Here is a 16,792-nt window from a genome sequence, read left to right as displayed (position 1 = left end):
CATTAATTGCAAAAAGCAGGAACAGAGGGGGCATGCTGTTGTGGGTGGAGCCCACAGAAAAGGGCGTGAACAGGAGTTCCGCTGCAGAACCAGTCAGAGAGCAAATACCACAAGTAATATGTCCGCTGAAGAGGAACGCAAGGAGAGGGTCTCGCTGCCGAAAACAACAAGTACCCTTCACCATTCGACAAAAGATAAAGAAGGTCCATGCCCATGCCCATGCCCATGCCCCTAAAAGTGCGCGAAAAGAAGCCCTGTTACCAGAGGTGGAGTCCACCATCCCGAATAACCAAACCGAGATGGCCGGACAGCGTATGATGGAAACCGAAAATGACCAGGTTATTCCAGGCCCCGACGCCTCTGCACTGGGGGAGTCAGACTCAGCATCTAGTACTCCAGAGGCAGCATTGATACAGAGTGCTGGCGGGAACGGACTCCGTGCTTTGTATCAAACACATTTTATGCCTCAGGTCCTTGTACTGGAGCGTGATGAGGAGTTCACCCGGGATGATGAGCCTGCTTCTGATACACTGGATCTCCTAATACCGCTTTGCCTTCGTTGTAGCAAGCCAGGACATCTTGGAAGGGGCTGTCCCATGAGTGTCCAGAACCAGGGGTCCGGGATCAGTTCCCTGGTACAGCCATCTCCAGAAGCAGCAGTAAAGAAAGAGTGATAGTAATTGTTTCCCCATATAAAAGTTAAAGTTAATCTTCATTTACTATGCTGCACTTTGAAAAATTGATATGACCTGTTGACCTGTTTGAAAAAGTTGAAATGTTTGAAATGCTTTATTTGCTGTGTCTCCCAAAAAGGGAAGAAATGTTGTTTCCTTAATTGCATAACAAAATGCAGTGATCCCTGTAAATTGTTGCAGCCCTGGAGTGCTTTATCTAGGAGGCCGCATAGCACATGAAATACATCATATAGAGTAGGACCCCCCTATGGAGATTTGCCGTGACATTGGCAGGGGTGGCTCAAAGAATTGATCAATTATTTGCTAAAAATCTCATTTTGTATTATAGTACAGTTGGAATAAATCTGTGAATTTGCACTTTTTATATGATGCATGCCACTTTCAGATCGTGCTGTATTCCATCTCATTATTACAAGAAAGAGCCTAGGTTGGGGAAAATTATTATAGGAAGCAGCCCAGCATGGAGCACATTATTAATGGAAGGGGCCAGGATGGAGGACATTATTACAGAAAGGGGTTCAGGATGGGGGCATTATTACAGGAAGGGACACAGCATGGAGGACATTATTACCTGACAGGGCCAGGACACTTACAAGAGACTCAGCATGGAAGATATTATTGCTGGAAGGGGCCCAGATTGCAGTAAAGGGATCCAGGATGTATAACATTATTAAAAGGAAGAATCCCAGCATGGGGTATATTATTAAAGGAAAGGGCCCAGGATGTACAACATTATTAAAGGAAGGGGCCCAAGATGGGGGACATTATTACAGGGAGGAACCTTTGATGGTGGAACTTACTATAGAGAAAGGCCCAGGGTGGATATTATTAATGGAAAGTGCCCAGGATGGGGTACATTATTAAAAGTAAAGAGCCAGAAAGGGGGACATTTTTAAAAGAAAGGGATCAGGAAGGGGCTCAGGATAGTGGACGTGTGGCGCCCCTGAGGCTTCCGTCGCCACAGGAACATTGCACCCCAGCCAGAGGTGTGATGTCCCATCCTGGGTAAGGAAAGGAGTGAACGCCGGTCCACAGGCAAATCTGCACTACACCCATTATTAGGTACACACAGGGACCAGGGACAGTGGCAGCAACCCTCCCATGCTGCATGCTGGGAGGGGCCATAAGACCAATCCCTGATTTCATAGGGTGAGAGCTTAGCAACTGGGTGAGTGGGAGGAGCCAGCCGAGAGAAGAGTAGTTACAGGAAGGTCAAGTCAGAGAGTTTCAGTTTACCTCAGGGAGGAGGGGAGTGAAGAGGTCTGCGTGAGGCAGAAGAGAGAGCTGAGAGGAGTGAGAGGAGTAGTGCTCTAGTCAGTCAGGACCAAGAAGGAGAAAGTGACGCTTCCTGGTGAAGACCCTGGGGCCCGGGTAGGCCCAGGTGACACCAAGCAGAACAGAGGGGATTCCAGGGCCACAGACAGCTTTCAGGCTAGTGGCCTGTTCCACAGAACAATCAGGTGGAGGGATCAAGCTGCACACAGGGGACGGTTCCTAGAAACTGGAGGAAGAGAAGTCAATTCCAAAGGTAAAAACCGAGGCCCAGGGTAGTTGCAAGCACCCCGGGCCACAGCCCACAGCAGAACCTCTGGAAAGGGGGTAGAACACCCACTAGGAAAGCCCCTGGCCTGGAGGCTGTAGTGGAGGCCAAGCCAGGTTCATCCAGTAAAGGCAAGGCTTAGAAGTCAGCTGAAGAAAGGAACACAATAGAGGGGTGCACCAGATTTCGCCCCCAGATCTATCCGGGATCAGCGGAGGTCCCTGACAGGGGGTTCCAGCCGTCCAAAGGCACAGTGCGCCATAAACCAGGAATTGTGAGTAAACAACTTGGAACTGCACCCTTGGTGTTGCCTCTGTTATTTCATCTGCACTGCATAGACTTCCATCACTGCATATGTCGCGGGTGGGGAGGAGGCCGCCGCCGCTGCGCTCTCGCTAACACTCGGGTCCGGCGCTGCTGCTGCTGCTCGATGGCTTGAGCGGTGGACCGGACCCGGGGACTCGAGCGGCACTCCTCGCCAGTGAGTGAAAAGGGGATAGTTTTTGGGGTTTGGGTAGTCAGTCCGTGACGCGACCCACGTTTTGTGGTGAGGTTGGGACACCACCGCTGCTCTGGACGGGGATCCCAGGAGCGATGACAGGGAGCAGCCGAGATGTTTCTTTCCCCTCCGTGGGTAGGGGGTTTTGGTGGTCCCGGGGCCCGGTGAGGGTAACTGGAAAGTGGATGGCAGGGTTTGGTGAGGTGCAGGGTCGCGGGGGCAGCGCGGTGCCAGACGGCACGGTGGTACTCACTCAGCCAATAACGTATACGGAGTCTCTGGTAAAACAAATGGCTGGATGGACGGGTCCCGCAGCCGGCTGCGGTGGTCACTCCCGGTAGGTTGGCTGTGACTGCCTTTCCCTGCACCTGTAGTGTGTTTTCGGCCCCGATGGCTTCCCACCGGTAACCCGCTCCCCAGCGTGGATAGATGCTGAGGGAGCCCCTTTTGCCCGCAGGCTCTGGCCCTGGGAATTGTAGCCTTGGTGGTGACTGTATTTCCCTTCACGGTTGAGCGGTTGCCTTCAATCAGGTCTTTGCTGCTGGGAAACCCCGGAGGTTCCCGTCGCTAACGGATTTGACCGGTTTTACGGTGACTCCAAGCCTGGTCGGGGTCCGTAGGCCCTGCCGGATGGTGCTGGCTTCTCTTCGCTCCCCGGTTCGGTACCGGTGGGCCACCGCCCGTCCCCGGTCCTACGGTTCCGCGTCGATCAGCCCCTCCTGCAGACGGTCACCACCGTCTGCCAACCTTGCTGTATGTGCCCGGGCCACGTACCCGGACACGGTCAAACTGTTCCTCTACTACTCCTTCTACTTCACTCTCCCTAACTCGACTCCCTTCCTTTTCCCGCCTCCAGGACTGTGAACTTCTCGGTGGGTGGGGCCAACCCCCTGGCTCCACCCCACCTGGTGTGGACATCAGCCCCTGGAGGGAGGCAACAAGGATTTGTGTGTGACTGATGTGCCTAACCGGGGTGTGGGGTGTGGGGAGCAATATATGCAACTTCTGTCATTTTCAGTTTGATTTTGCCACGTTCAGCTTTATTTGTTTTGCTCTACATTGGTCCAAAAATAGTATCATCTTCTGATCATGATCCTTGATTGCAGATTCCATATCTTCGCCTTCTCCCACTATAAGGATATCATCTGCTATTATTTTTACTCCAGGAAGTCCTTCCAAAGCCTGCATCAATTTCTGCTGGAACATCTCCGGAGCAGGTTTTAGTCCCATGGGCAGTCTCAGCAATTTATAGCATCCAAATGGTGAAGAAAATGTTGTCAATAAACTTGATTCTTCAGTCAGTTCCACATGCCAGAATCCATTTTTGACATCACATACAGAAAATCTTTTAGCCTTTGATAGATCTGGGAGAACATCATCCAATGTTAGCATCGGGTAATGATTTCTTTTCAGCGCCTTGTTGAGTGGCTTCGGATCAATGCATATTCATAACTTGCCTGATGGTTTTTGCACTATGACCAAACTGCTGATCCAATCTGTACTCTTCTGGACTGGTTCTATCATGCCTCTTCTCTGTAAATCTTGTAGCTCTACTTTCAGTGGTTGCATTAAAGCTACAGGCACCCTTCTTGTAGGTAATCTGGTAGGCTGCACGGTTTTATCAATTTCTAGCCTGTATTTACCTGCAAAACACCCATCACCTTCAACTAAATCAGCATACTCCATTTTTATTTTTTGAAAGTCCAAATTGCTCTCTGCATTTAGTTTGGGATTTGGTATATCCTGGGAAACCTCAACAGACATAATGTTCTACGACTGTACTTTTATTAAGTCCATTGCCTGCACTGCTTTTACTCCCAGTATTGGTACATGGTTCCCACCATGCAGCACGGTAAATTCAGCTCTGTAACGTTTCCTGTTACATGGGTTCCGTATTTTGAGCTTACATGTTCCCATAGGTTTCAGAACACTTTTGTTGTACATCACCAGTACCTTGTCCGTTGGCTCAATGGAAACCTGTTTGTTCAGCAGAGCACTTGGAATTACATTACATCTTGCTCCACAATCCAGCTGAAATCTAATGGGCTTCTCATCCAACAGGAAGGTTGCATAGAGCTGCGTGGCATCCTTGACTAATGGTTGCCTGATTACATTGACATTCTCTGTTGCAGGATGCAGCTGTAGCCATGTAATGTCCTCTGCACTGTCAGTGTCTGGTGTCACAGTGTGGACCTGTCTATGCTGTTTGCCTGTTCCCAGCCTGCAGACAGCTGAGAAATGATTCTTCTTGACACATAACCTGCAGGTTTCGCCGTATGCTGCACACTTGGTCTTGTCTCTCTCATGTCTCTTACCACAATATTTGCAGTGGATCGTGCTTATAGGGGAGCTTGGTCTTGTCTTTCCTCTCATAGATACTGCATGTACCTCATCATCATCATTATTATCACTGGTGCCTGCCATCATTTTCAGGCTGCGCTTTGTCAGCTCTGCAGCCCTGCAGATTTGCATGCATCTCTCTAAGGTCAGCTCTTCGTTTCTGAGTAAACGTTCTCTGAGGCGAGTGTCCATAATGCCACATACAATTCTGTCTCTTATGAGGCTATCCCTGATTTCCCCAAAGCCACATGTTGCAGCCAATGTCCTCAGCTCTGTCACATATCTGTCTACATTTTCACCATCCGCCTGCTGTCTTGTGAAAAACTTGTATCTCTCCACAGTCTCATTTCTCTTGGGGTCACAGTGCTTATCAAATGCCTCCACAATCTCTGCTAGGACGAGGTGGTCTGTGTCTGGCAGTAAGGTCTGGGCTAGTTCTCTGCCTTTTTCCCCAATTAAGTAATAAAACAGCTTTACTTTATGTTTGTCATCACTGGGGGCCACTGTCAGATCCACATACAGAGTAAACTCCTCTTTCCAGTGTCTCCATGTCTGGGATAGATTACATGATGAGACATCCAGTTTCTGAGGGGGCTTCAGACCAGTCTCCATCTTGTATAATGACAGGAAATCTGTACTCACAGTTGCTATGATGCTCTGTGCAGTCCCAGTCTCACACACAAGCTCTGAGGATTTGCAGGTGTGTTACATAAAGGTTCTGTGCCCAGCTGCCACCATTTTCTGTTTGCTGTGTCTCTCAGTAAGGCTGCTTTCACACCTCCGGTTTTTGCAATGTGGCACAATCCGGCACTTTGCAGGAAAATCGCAACCGTTTTTTTTTGCTGCCGGTTGCGATTTTCCTGCATAGACTTTAATTAGTGCCGCATTGTGCCGCATGGCCTTGCGTTCCGTCCGGTTTTTGCCGCATACGGCAGATTTAGCCGATGCGGCGGCCGGATGGAACGTTGCCTCGCACGTTTTTTCGTGCAGCAAAAAAAACCGCATCGCGCCGCATTCGGCCGATGCGGCGCATTTTTCAATGCATGCCTATGACGGCCGGATGCGGCGCGATGCGGCAATAACCGCATCCGGCCGCCGCATGCGGTTTTTGCCACTGCGCATGCTCAGTAGCATGCCGCAAGTGACAAAAACCGGACTGGCCGCAAAGGAAAAACTTATGCAAAGGATGCGGTGTGTTCACCGCATCCGTTGCATAGCTTGCACAGCCGGATTGAGCCGCAGAGCTCAAGCCGGATGTGTGAAAGTAGCCTAATCACACTCAGTGGAGGTCTTCAGGCTATTTATTAGGTGGTATTGTCAGCCATTACATCTCTCCCTGCTGCCTGCACTCTGTCTGCAGTACCAGCGAGTTCCCACTTGCTTGTGAACACATACAAGAGAGACCCCTAGAGGCCCCTAGGGGACATACAGCATATACATATTGCTACAAGGTATTTGAGAGAAACATTGTTTCTCAACATAATATCGATCTAGCAAATAATAAATATGGGTGAACCACCCCTTTAACGTACCTGTGCCCTCCATTCTGCTAATGACCATAGACTAATATCTTCAGTAATCTGAACTTCTCACTCGCGTCTTAGAGACTTCTCACAATCTTTGCCAATTCTCTGCCATACACTACCTAGGACAATTCGATTAATTCACAATACCCACAGTATTAAGGGTGCCCTAAAAATGCATTTCTGTAGACTGACCTATCACCTCACCTCACTTATCTAACCATGATCGCTTAGCCCTTACAAAATTTCTTCTAAATCTGGTCCTTTTTATCATCTGTTTACACCCTCCATGCACTATATAGCTCTCTGTACCTGCACTTCTACACATACTGGCTGGTGGCCAGTTCATACATTGTTCTTTTAATCCTATCTTTATTATATTGATGGACGGAGCAGACAATACAAGCACTATTACAGTTTACCTTTTGGCTCCCCCTATTTCCCCATAGATTGTAGCTTGTGAGCAGGACCCTCACTCCTCTTTGTGTCTGTTGAATTATGGGTTACTCTGTAATGCCTCATATTGTCTGTACATGTCCCCTCTAAATTATAAAATGCCCTTGGAATATGTCAGCGCTATAGAGATAGCAAATTATTATTGCAATGCAGAGAATTGGTGGTTTTCTGCACTGCAGTACATTTCAGCTGGATATGAGTCCAAGGACACACATTCAGCTCAAAATAGTGCTGGTGTTTGCGGACCTCCTGACTCCACCGACTCGGTGGTGGTTGCACTTTCTGTGGGCGCGATCATTACACCCCTGCTCAGTGTTACACTTTTTTGTGGGCAATTAGAGACTTTGTTATATTTAGATTCATGGCAAATGTATTTGCTGCACATCAAATTTTGGGGAAAATTCAGTGAAACTAGCAAATTCAAATGTCAAAATATTTGCTCATGTCTTCTTAGCACTGTATGAACTGTGGTACTTGTGCTGTTCCTACTTGTTTTATTTAAAACTGTTATTTACTGTTTTTCATGCTTGTCTCTGCTGCCATCTACTGGTCAGACCTTTCGGCTCCTCTGTTTCTTTTCGTCCAGCCCATGGGAGTGTCTGCTGTACCACTTACATCACTTCCTGGCATGTTCAGTTCACAGCCAGAGATTGTGAGAATCACACCCCTTATTGGAGCTGCTAGAAGCAAAGTCTTCTGCCCTTAGTGCAGGGGTGGGGAACCTCCGGCCCGCGGGCCGCATGCGGCCCACCATGACCTTTTCTGCGGCCCGCGGGCAGATTTCCGGGGGCGGCAGTGCTACAGTCGCCACGGTATTACCGGTTGCCGGCCCTTTAAATCTTCCCATGCGCTGCTTGCGCACACCAATCAGCGTTCTCGGTGGCAGGTGCCAGCGTGCTCAGGACTTACTTTGTGGGCGGGTTTATCGCTCTGCTATTCCGTCCCACATCACCTTCACCGCCTCCAGCATTGTGCCACCCACTCTCCAGTGCTTGTGTGCCGCCCCTTCTCCGGTGCAGTATGTCCCCTTGACTGCTGTGTGCAGCTCCAAGTGCTGTGGGCAGCCCGCTCCACGGCGCTGTGTGCCGCCCGCTCCCTGCCCTTTCTCCGGTACAGTATGCCCCCTCCACTGCTGTGTGCAGCTCCACGGCGCTGTGTGCCGCCCGCTTCACGGCGTTGTGTGTCGCCCGCTCTCCGACCCTTCTCCGGTGCAGTATGCCCCCTCCACTGCTGTGTGAAGCTCCATGGCGCTGTGTGCTGCCCGCTCTACGGCGCTGTGTGCCGCTCGCTCCCCGCCTCTTCTCCGGTGCAGTATGCCCCCTCCATTGCTACGTGCAGCTCCAAGTGCTGTGTGCAGCCTCCCCAGTCTCCTCCTAGTGATGTCTGTTTGCACCCCCCCTTAGTGATGTCTGTTTGCCCCCCCTTAGTGATGTCTGTTTGCCCCCCCTTAGTGATGTCTGTTTGCCCCCCCTGATTGATGTCTGTGTGCCCCCCTCAGTGATGTCAGTGTGCCCCCCCTCAGTGATGTCTGTGTGCCCCCCCTCAGTGATGCCTGTGTCTGTGTGACCCCCCTCAGTGATGTCTGTGTGCCCCCCCTCAGTGATGTCTGTGTGCCCCCTTAGTGAGGTCTGTGTGCCCCCCTCAGTGATGTCTGTGTGCCCCCCCTCAGTGATGTCTGTGTGCCCCCCCTCAGTGATGTCTGTGTGCCCCCTCAGTGATGTCTGTGTGCCCCCCTCAGTGATGTCTGTGTGCCCCCCCTCAGTGATGTCTGTGTGCCCCCCCTCAGTGATGTCTGTGTGCCCCCCTCAGTGATGCCTGTGTCTGTGTGACCCCCCTCAGTGATGTCTGTGTGCCCCCTCTCAGTGATGTCTGTGTGCCCCCCTTAGTGAGGTCTGTGTGCCCCCCTTTAGTGATGTATGTGTGCCCCCCTTAGTGATGTCTGTGTGCCCCCCCTTAGTGATGTCTGTGTGCCCCCCCTTAGTGAGGTCTGTGTGCCCCCCCTCAGTCATGTGTCACGGTGGCTTAGTGGTTAGCACTGCAGTCTTGCAGCGCTGGGGTCCTGAGTTCAAATCCCACCAAGGACACTATCTGCAAGGAGTTTGTATGTTCTCCCCGTGTTTGCGTGGGTTTCCTCCGGGTACTCCGGTTTCCTCCCACACTCCAAAGACATACAGATAGGGACTCTAGATTGTGAGCCCCAATGGGGACAGTATTGCCAATGTATGTAAAGCGCTGTGGAATTAATAGCGCTATATAAATGAATAAAATTATTATTATTATTATTATTATTATTATGTCTATGTGCCCCCTCTTAGTGATGTCTGTGTGCCCCACCATTAGTGATGCCTGTGCCCCCTAGTGATGCTTGTGGCCCCTTAGCGATGCCTGTGCCCTCCTAGTGATGTCCATGCCCCCCTAGTGCTCTCTGTGTCACCTTAGTGATGTCTGTGCCCCCCCAGTGCCATCTGTGCCCCACAGCAATGCTTATGCCTCCCAGTGAACTAGTAATGTCTGTTCCCCAGCCCCTCTTGTCATGTATATGCCACCAGCATCTATTGTCAAATATATGCACCCAGACGCTCCTGTCATGGATATGCCCCAGCATCTCCTGTGATGTGTATGCCCCAATCCCTCCTGTGATATATACATCACATTGGAGATGCTAGGAGCATGGGGCCATACATATCACAGGAGAGGCTGGGGAATATACATCACAGGAGGGGCTGGGCGCATAGATCTCATAGGAGGGGCTGGGCGCATAGATCTCACAGGAGGGGCTGGGCACATACATCTCACAGGAGGGGCTGGTGCATATACTTCACAGGAGGGGCTGGGCGCATATACATCAAATGAGAGGCTGAAAGCATAAACATCACAGGAGGGGGCTGGGGGAATATACATGTCCCCAGCCCCTCGTGTGATGTATGTGCCCCAGTGTCTCCAGTGATGTAGGTGTCTCTTGTGATGTACAGTATATACAGCAGTCCCAGCGTCTCCTATGTGATGTACTGTATATACAGCAGTCCCAGCGTCTCCTATGTGATGTACATACAGCAGTCCCAGCATCTCCTATGTGATGTATATACAGCAGTCCCAGCGTCTCCTATGTGATGTATATACATCAGTCCCAGCGTCTCCTATGTGCTGTATATGCCAACAGCCCCTTCAGTCATGTATGTGTCTCCTGTGATTTATATACTCCAGTCCCTGTGTCTGTTGTGTGATTTATATAGTCTACCAATCTTATTATCACAAAGATTTGCCTGCGCTCCAGACTGTGACAAACCTGGAAAAGAGAGAAGCAACATAAGCATCATCGAACATCACAGCCGCACAAAAGAGAAGCAGCTCCAGCCACCACAATAGAGGTGAGTTAATTAACTGTTTGACCAAATATAGCCGGTTCATTTTCACACTGATAATTTTGTGCGGCCCCCGAAGGTTGGCAGAAATTTCCAAATGGCCCCCGGCAGTAAAAAGGTTCCCCACCCCTGCCTTAGTGGCTCCAGAAACAAGCATTACAAGATAACCACAATGCCAGGTACTTGCACTACTGTACTCCTGCATGTCCTTAAACTTTGGAGAAACTAAATCACCATTGTTTCAGCATGTGCATGTTTAACTCTGGAGCGCTCTGGTCATGTCTGCCTCGCCTATAGGAAAAACGAAGGTAAAATTCACACGCCATCCCCCAACTACGCAACTTCAATCACCTTTAAGTGGGGTCAGAACAGTCAGAAGACTGCTTAACAGCTCAATAACCCGGCTACAGATCCCTAAGAACCCTGTAACTTCCCTTGTAATCTGCCTAGCAACAAGCCTTGTGCACTAGTCTGCCTGCAACAGTGCATGCCTGGACAAGCCTAAGAAGAAGCTCTCCCATCTGCCACGTCCTGTACCCCCTCTGCTTGCATTGTAAAGGGACAGTTTATGCATCTGCTGTTTCCCTCTTGCCATACCCCTTCTATAGACTTGCAGTACATTATACCTCATTACTGCACATTGCTGGACTGCGATCCCCAATTTTTGTTAAAGATACCTTGGGAATTTTACCAGGGAGTCCTTGCGGAGCTGCACGACAATTTTCGGACCCATATTTAAAAGTCAAGTTTCTTAAAGGGACAGTAGACCTTAAATCAAAATGGCCGAAAAAGACCTCGGACAGTTCCCCACTACTGAAACAGAGCAAATACAATCTGATACTGTCCATTATGAAGCCCAGGAGGCAGATCCCATGCTTCTAGCAGACCAAGTTGTCTGACCGAAGTGCTCTTCCAAACCCACGATAAAGGCCACTGAAAACTATCACACTATGAAAGATTAGCTATCTGAACACCTGGAAGAACAGTGGGAATGAGTCACCTATTACATGTCAAGGCTTGAATCCTCATCAGGTGATGCCGCATGCTTACAAGCCGCTATGGAACGGCTGAACACAGCTCATGAAAAATACAAGAGACTGTCAACAAGGTACATTACCTTTCTAAAAGACTCTAAAATTGATGAAGCTCTTTCAGACCTGAGCAAGGCAGACAAGGGGTAGACAAGGTAAGAGATGCCAAGTTGCAAGATGCCATAGACAAGGCCGAACACCGTATCTCTCACCAGCAAGAAACTAGATCACACCGATCAACCTCATCTAGACGTTCCTCTCGGTCATCCGGGTCATCATCCTCAAGAAGCTCAGCCCTGAGTGACAGGATACTAGAGACCTGCATAAGAGCAGAAGAATCCCAGGTGAGACGTTCCTTCACAGAAAGAGAAGTAGAAGAAGCCAAAAGGGCAGAAGCAGAAGCCTAAAGGGCAGAAGCAGAAGCCCTTGCAAAAGCAGAAGCCACTAAAGCAGAAGCCAAAGGGGCAGAAGCAGAAGCCCTTGTAAAAGCAGAAGCCGCTAAAGCAGAAGCCAAAAGGGCAGAAGCAGAGGCTCGGATAAAGATTCTTTGGTCACAGATGGAAGAGGAAGTTGTGCTAGCTAAAGTGAGACTACTTGAGCAAGCATTGATCCAAGGTCCTGATCTAGCTCACTCGCCACCACTGGAAACAGACAATCCAGTTGATCCCACAAGAGACTATGTACTGAATCAGTTACCTGTATCAACCCTGGTTTGCAGTACCGTCCAAGCCAACAACACCGAAACCTCCAACTTACCTCTACCAGTGCCAGTACCACCTAAAACACCCGAGCAAATTAATAACAGTCACCAAGAGGTGCCCTCTCAAACACAGTCACCACGGCAAGATGGCAAGCAAGTGCTTCCTGACCCACTTCCACAGCTCAAGAAGCGGTCATCAGAATCTACAGAGGCTAAACCACAGCTCAACCCTGCAGCAACGTCATTCTATCCGGGAACATCTCATCCATTCACGCCAGGCAGCCCATATGCCCCAGGGGCATCACGAGTCGTCGTGGCTACAAATGGTGAGAAATCAGATATGTCTGAGTTTGCCAGGTTCATGGTGAGCAGAGAGCTAATCAACACTAGTCTCACGAAATTTGATGATCGTGCAGAGAGCTACAGGGCCTGGAAAGCAACTTTCAAGGCAGCCATCGCCAATCTCAACTTAACTGCAGAACAGGAGCTCAACCTCATGATCAAGTGGTTGGGCCCAGGCTCTACAAACGGTATCAAGAGCCTCAGAACCGTCTATGTGGGACAAGCAGAAGCAGGTCTCGCTGCTGCATGGCAAAGACTGGAACGTACCTTTGGCAGCGCAGAAGCAATATAGAAAGCCCTATTCAAGAGACTGCAGGACATCCGAAAGATCAACCTTAAAGAAGTCCATAAGCTTCAAGACCTAAGTGATCTGCTCATGGAGCTGGAGCTCGCCAAGAGAGACCCTCGTCTGTCTGGGCTGTGCTACCTGGATACAGCCCATGGAGTGAACCCAATTGTGGAGAAACTGCCATACAGTCTGCAGGAGAAATGGGCAACGTCAGTCTCAAGGTACAAAAGAGTGCATGACGTCACCTTTCCCCCATTTATTCACTTCTGCAGGTTCATTGACGAGCAGGCACAGATGAGGAACGACCCCAGCCTCGACTTCCTAGAGTTCAACACTTCGGCAGCTGGAACAACATCATCATCAAGGTATGAAGGTGCCATACACAAACATAAAAAAACACACTCACTGAACAAGTGCAGAGGGTTTAGATCCAAAACCCTACAGGAGCGTAAGAAAGTCCTCACAGAGTTTGGGACCTGTTTCAAATGCTGCGCATCACTTGAGCACATGGCCAAGGACTGTAAATCCATTGTCAAGTGTGAGGAGTGTCATAGCGAAAAACACATTTCAGCCATGCACCCAACCCAGCTAGCTAGAGACACACCGGCTGCAGTCACCACCGCTCCCACTCCAAGTCATGGCTGGGAGTCCAACAATCAGACTGACACCACCACAGCTGTCTCCTGCTTATGCTCAGAGGTATGTGGAGAGGGCTAAATGGAGAAATGTTGTGCCCGAATATGCCTCATCAAGGTTTATCCCGAGGGACATCCAGAAAAGGCAATGAAGGTGTATGCCATCATAGATGACCAAAGCAACCGGTCCCTAGTAGGAACCAAATTCTTTGAAGCCTTCGGAATTAATGGACCATCAGAACCCTACACCTTGAACACCTGCTCGGGTCGCATAGAGACTAGCGGCAGAAGAGCCCAGGGATTCATTGCTTCTCCTATCAATGGGAAGACTGAAATACCTCTACCAACGCTCATTGAATGTGACCAAATACCCAGCCACAGGAATGAAATTCCTACCCCAGAAGCTGCATTTCATCAACCACACCTGAGACACCTCGCTAGTGTTATCCCACCTTTGGACAATAACGCAGAGATTCTACTCCTACTCGGCAGAGACAATCTAAGGGTACACAAGGTGCAACAACAGTGTAATGGGCCTGACTATGCACCATACGCCCAGAGACTGGACTTGGGGTAGGTAGTCATAGGAAATGTGTGCGTTGATCGGTCAAAAATTGACTCCTTCAAGACTTATGTGCATGGAGATGGGTGCACAACCTGCTTAAAGCCATGTCCTCATCACTATGGAGTGAAAGAGAAGTCTCCAGACACAATACAGCTACCTGACATCGCTTCTTCTCTGCATATAGACAACTTGGGAAAATCAGTCTTTCTCAGAACCAAGGACGACGATAAAGTAGCCTTGTCAGTAGAGGACAGAGAATTCATCGGAATAATGGACTGTGAGTTTTCTCAGTCTCTCCATTACCCTTCCGATCTACCAGGGTAAGACTCCCAAACAACCGAGATCAAGCTCAGACCAGATTTAACTCTCTTCAGCGTTCTATGAACAGCAAACCTGAAATGAGAGAACATATTGTTGTCTTTATGGACAAAATATTCAGCAACAACCACGCAGAACCTGCTCCATCCTTGAAGAAGAACGAAGAGTGCTGGTATCTGCCTTCATTCGGTGTATACCACCCACGGAAACCGAATCAAATCAGGGTTGTCTTCGACTCCAGCGCCAAACATGAAGGAGTATCCCTTAACGATGTCCTCCTCACAGGTCCTAACCTAACAAACAACTTGGTAGGAGTATTGCTGAGGTTCAGAAAAGAGCTTGCCGCCATCACTGCCGATATTGAACAGGTGTTTCCTAGTCAGAGAGGACCACCGGAACTTCCTCAAATTTCTGTGGTACAAGGACAATGACACCAATAAAGAGATGGTGGAATATTGTATGAGGGTCCACGTATTTGGAAACAGCCCTTCACCCGCAGTTGCAACCTATGGCCTCCGGAGAACCGCATTAGAGGGAGAGTCTGAGTATGGAACAGATGCCATAAACTTTGTTGAGAAAGACTTTTATGTAGATGATGGGCTCAAATCACTACCCACCGAGGAAGCAGCCATTGATTTGCTCAAAAGGACCCAAGGCATGCTGTCCCAGGCAAAACTCAGGTTACACAAAATTGCTTCAAACAGCCTGACCGTAATGAGAGCCTTTGAGTCAGGTGATCATGCGCCTGGGTTCAAGGACACTGACTTCGGGATATATAGTCCACTCGTGCAGAGGAGCCTGGGCATCAGATGGGATCTTGCAGCTGACTCCTTCGGATTTCAAGTAAGTTGCTCAGACAAGCCATTCACAAAACGTAGTGTCCTTTCTATAGCGAACAGCTTATTCGACCCGCTGGGATTTGTGGCGCCTATCACTATACAAGGCAAATCCTTGCTGAGACAATTCTCTGACACTGTCAAGGACTGGGATAATCCACTCCCTTCCGACAAACTACAAAAATGGGAAGCTTGGAAACAGTCGTTGTGTGGGTTGAACAACATTCACATCCCAAAATGTTATATCAAAATCTTACTCACCTCTAGCATAAAGAAGGAACTCCACATCTTTTCAGATGCCTCCACAGAAGCCATAGCAGCGGTTGCATATCTGAAAGTGACAGACCCCCAACGGACAAATCTATGTTGGATTTGTATTTGGCAAGGCGAAGCTAGCCCCGAAGCCCGACCATACCATTCCCAGACTGGAACTCTGTGGCACCGTTTTGGCAGTGGAAATTGCCGACTTCATTCGACAAGAACTGTGTGTTGAAATAGATGCGGTCCAATTCTACACTGACAGTAAGGTCGTTTTAGGTTACAGCTACAATCAATCAAGACGATTTTATGTGTACGTCTGTAACCACATTGAAAGGATCAGGAGAGCCTCCAAACCAGAACAATGGCGTTATGTACCATCTGAACTGAATCCAGCAGATCACACAACTAGACCTATGTCTATAAGTTCTTTTGCTAACTCTTCTTGGCTTACAGGTCCAGAGTTCCTGCTGAGACAGTCAGAAGAAGGTGACCAGGAAGCCTTCAGCATCCTAGATCCAAACAATGATCCAGATGTCCGAGCTGAAGTCAATACCCTGGCCACCAGTGCAGAAAAAACTTCCAACCTCGGTTGCCAACGTTTTGAACGTTTCTCCAGCTGGATGAGGCTCGTCAGGACTGTCGCTAGGTTAGTGCATATCGCCAGATGCTATAGTATGGACCTTAAAAACAAAGACTGTCATCGCTGGTATGTCTGCCACAAACCACTTTCTGCTGAGGACATCTCCCATAGCGAGTCTCTCATAATACGCCACCTCCAACAGAGTAAATTTGCCATAGAATGGAAGTGTTTATACAACAAACAGCAGATTCCATTAAGAAGCCCTCTTGCCAATTTAAACCCAGTTATCGACAGTTTGGGCTTACTGAGAGTTGGTGGTCGTTTAAACCAGGCTCATCACGGAGTTGCAGAACAAAATCCTCTCATCATTCCCAACAAACACCATGTTACAGTCTTGCTGATCCGACTGCCTAGCCAGGACGGCAATGTTTGAAAGGTGGAGCTAATGGTCATCAGGAAAGGTGAGACGAAGACCTTTGCAAGGCCAATCCACGAACTTGTTCTACTGCTGCCCATAGAGAGCGTCCCTATGGGATGAACGCTATCGGACCTGAACTTTGAGACATCCTTCTTTTTTTGGACTCAATTGAGTTTGTTTGTGCATTTACCGTGCCTTTCCTTTCAGGTTATATTATGGACTCAATAGTGAAATCCCCAAAGTGAATTTCAGACGGGGAGTGTGCTGTTCCTACTTCTTTTATTTAAAACTGTTATTTAATGTTTTCATGCTTGTCTTCTGTTGCCATCTACTGGTCTGACCTTTCGGCTCCTCTGTTTCTTTTCGTCCAGCCCATGGGAGTGTCTGCTGCTCCTCTTACAT

The sequence above is a fragment of the Anomaloglossus baeobatrachus genome, chromosome 11 (assembly GCF_048569485.1).
Source record: "Anomaloglossus baeobatrachus isolate aAnoBae1 chromosome 11, aAnoBae1.hap1, whole genome shotgun sequence".
Taxonomy (NCBI): domain Eukaryota; kingdom Metazoa; phylum Chordata; class Amphibia; order Anura; family Aromobatidae; genus Anomaloglossus; species Anomaloglossus baeobatrachus.
The sequence above is the reverse complement of the archived record's forward strand: the minus strand, read 5'-3'. Positions refer to the sequence as shown.